We start from the raw sequence: 3,766 nt of genomic DNA, 5'->3' as shown, positions 1-3,766 counted from the left end.
GGCGCAAAGATTAATGAGAGAGAATAATATTGTATATTCTACTTGCGTTGATGATAAATGATAGCTACTACAAGGCTATTTATACAAAAGAAAATTTGCCACCTAAGCCCTAACAGACTAAACTTAGTGAACAAGTTTAAGGTACAAACAGTACAATACTACAAAATACTAAAGTACTCTTACTAACTAACAGCTACGCTATCAGGACCTAGAAGGTAGAACTTCAGGTCAACACTATCTTCTGAGTAACCATCAGAAGATCAGCCCACATTAGAACTTCTAATGCTCAACTTCTGAATATTGAATTACTCTTCAATAATTCAAACACAGCTTGCGACAAATATGACAAATATCATCAATAAAAAATAAAAAAATTATAAGACAATATCTATAGTACAGTATTCTATCGATGACATATGTTGGCATAACCTATCAATTAAAATAGTAAGGAGAAAATCGAAGTATGTGTTACTTATAAACAATCAATAATTATTGCGGCATTGTCCTGAACACTTTTATTAAGATCGACACTCATCAAAATATATTATATTAAATAAAAAAATTAGGTTATTGTATATTTAAATTTCACTCACCTTTAGTCAACGTTTTGGGTCCCGTTAATATAAGGATAAATAAGTATCTATTAGGTGAAGTTAGTTTTGCCACTTACCAAAAACCTGAATCTATCTTAATCTTACCTAAATTAGAAAGAAGAATGTTACGTGTAAATTATTTTTGTTGTCTAATACCATATTTATATACAGTTTGACCGGTTTGGATACGATATTGTTTTTTTAATCATATTAATAGTTATAAATTATGTATACTCAAATCATATGTTGTCGTTGTTGGTTTACGTAAAGATTTGTTTGTAAATAATTTTTTTAATCCAAATAATTTTTAATATATTTTTTCTGTCTATATTTTGTTTTTGTTTTATTTTTTAGCTTTTTCAGAAACTAATATTTACAAAAAAATTTATATTTTTATGCTTAAAAAGAATAATACTCGTGGGATCACCCTATCCGTGTGGCATAAATCAAAGTTTTATGCTCGTGTTCTCAAATAAAACAAATTCGTCCGTCTTTTTTTTTTTTTGGAATTTTTGTTGGATGGATTTGAATGAGACGGACAATGTCCATTTACCACCCGGCGAGCTGATGAGACTTAAAACATTTTTTTTTGGAGGGAAAAAGAAACTAATAATACTTCTTTGGAGTACAAACACGTGGGATGGAATTGGATGATGAGAGTAAAAATGCCAACCTTTCTTTCTAAAGTATGAAACTCACCACCACTCACGCTTGTCGTAATCAAATCCAGCTCAAAATTTCAATTTCTAAGCTAAGATACAAAGTCACTATAATTCAATTTACATGGTCAAAACATGGCTATATTTGGTGGTTGTATGGTGGACCTGCACCGCCCTAACACCTCGGTCGGCCATACAAAAATGGTTAAAAAGTAGTAATCCATTAATAGGATGATATCTTGTTTTATATTTTCATTTTTCATAATAAGAAAGTTAATTGAGTTTATCTCCAAAGCCCAAATCAAATCATATGAGAATCTTCCTAATGTAATCTTGAAGTCAAATTAATGTGACGTGTTTTTCAAGTTCTTAAAATCTAAAATTCGGATATGGTGAATTCTTATAAAAATATTGATATTTATTGGTGTTTCAAAAATCGAACCGCTCATTAAATTGGTAAGGGTACTAGGTCACTGATTCATTGGTAACCATTGAATTACTGTTTGAACTGCATGACTAAATCAGATTAAACCGGATAACTCGGTTAAATAAACCAGTCTCTATTGCAATACTATATTAAATCGGTCAAATAAGATGATTCAGTCTCTAAAAAATATAACAACACCTACAAAATTTTAAAATATCATAATTTTACATGTTTATTCTTTACATTCAAATTTTAAACAATCTAAAATATCTTAGAGTTTGTACGCAGGAATACACATGATAATTCAGCCTTTACTCGAGTGCGCACAAATATCGATAACAACTCGAATGTAGGGAATATGAAATCCATAATTTTTTGTGAAGAGAATAGGATTTTCTAATTTATTTTTCTAAATCCGAAATCTTCAATTTATAGGCCAAAATGGTGGTGTTTTACAAAGTTGCGACTCTTGATAAAACACACACTTTCAACACTTTTACCAAATATTGCATTGTTTCGCTTACAACAACAGTTCAAAAGTGCTACCCATTTCCAAATTCAAAATACAAACTGCCTACTCAACACTTCACAAAGTGTTACCTATTTTTACAAAGTTGCGACTCTTGATAAAACACACACTTTCAACAACACTTTTACCAAATATTGCATTGTTTCGCTTACAACAACAGTTCAGAAGCGCTGCCCTTTTCTAAATTCAAAATACAAACTGCCTACGCAACACTTCACAAAGTGTTGCCTATTTTTGAATTCAAAAACAAACTAGTGTTGCTTATTTTTAATTCAAAATTGATTTGATGAATGTACCCATCAAATCTGTCGCTCTTGAAAACTCAAAAACATCCTGAAACAAAGAGAAGTGGTAGAGCAAATGGAAGAGTGGAAACAAGCTGAGGAGACTCCAAGATTAAAAAACAAAGTGTTGTACCATGCCCTAATGGAGCAACAATAACAAGTCAACTGGAGGAAGATGTTTTTTGACAATGGAGCAAGGCCACGGGCACAGCTTATCCTCTGGCTTGCTTGCCAAGATAGGCTTGCTACCGAAGTCAGACTACACAGATTTGAGTTATCAACAACACCACATGTTTCTTCTGCCAAGAAGAAGAAACACTTAATCATCTATTTTTCTGTTGTGACAAATTCAAAAAGATCTGGTGTGAGGTTTGTGGTTGGTTACAGGTAACACATACACCTAAAATGTGGGAAGAAGAAATCAAATGGATCTGTAAGGAGAGCAAAGGTAAGAGTATGTGAGCATATGTCCTTAAAGCTGCTTATACTAAAATTGTGTAGGAGTGTTGGAGGCATATTGAAGTTAGAAATGATAAGAACATTAACATATAGAGCCATAAATTACAGAAATAGTAATGCATAGAAGAAATAGTGATGCATAGAATGCGGAGAAAATCCAAAGCGAGCATGTTGCTCACCTGATGATTTTATAGTTTGATAGTGTGTTTAGGTTGGATCTTGGGATCGCCTTGTAACTAACATATTTTAATAAATACAAATATCTTATTTCAAAAAATAAATCTTCACATTAATAATTTCTTTTCATTTTAAAACACACTTATAATAATTAATTATTATTATTAGTTACAGCCAGTGTTTACGTTGTTTACTTTTTATAATCATACACATGGTTAATTGCTATTTTATTTTAAATTATTTACTATATTATTTACTATATTATATCTAAAAAATTAAACACATACATAATTATTTGTTATTGAATACTACATTTTAATTTATCTATTAAATTATTTGCGTAGATTGCATGGTAGTTACAACTAGTAGTTATTTTTTTGGGCCTATAGTTTTATGCAATTGTAGAGTGTAAAGAGAGAGCTCTATATACATGAATCTCACGTCTCACGTGATGACATGTTGAAGATGTAGTGGCCCCATGAATTTACCTACTACCTATTGACTATATTCTATAGTTATAGTAGCAAATCAATTTCAGAGAGTAACTCCAGAATATTAACAGTGCACGAACTTGACAATACATGATAGTTGCATTAGCATATCTATCTGCCATGCAGATTCAATTCAGTGTCTTGTTC

Source organism: Vicia villosa, linkage group LG5 (genome assembly GCF_029867415.1).
Source record: "Vicia villosa cultivar HV-30 ecotype Madison, WI linkage group LG5, Vvil1.0, whole genome shotgun sequence".
In the NCBI taxonomy this organism is placed as follows: Eukaryota; Viridiplantae; Streptophyta; class Magnoliopsida; order Fabales; family Fabaceae; genus Vicia; species Vicia villosa.
This window is presented reverse-complemented; position numbering follows the sequence as displayed.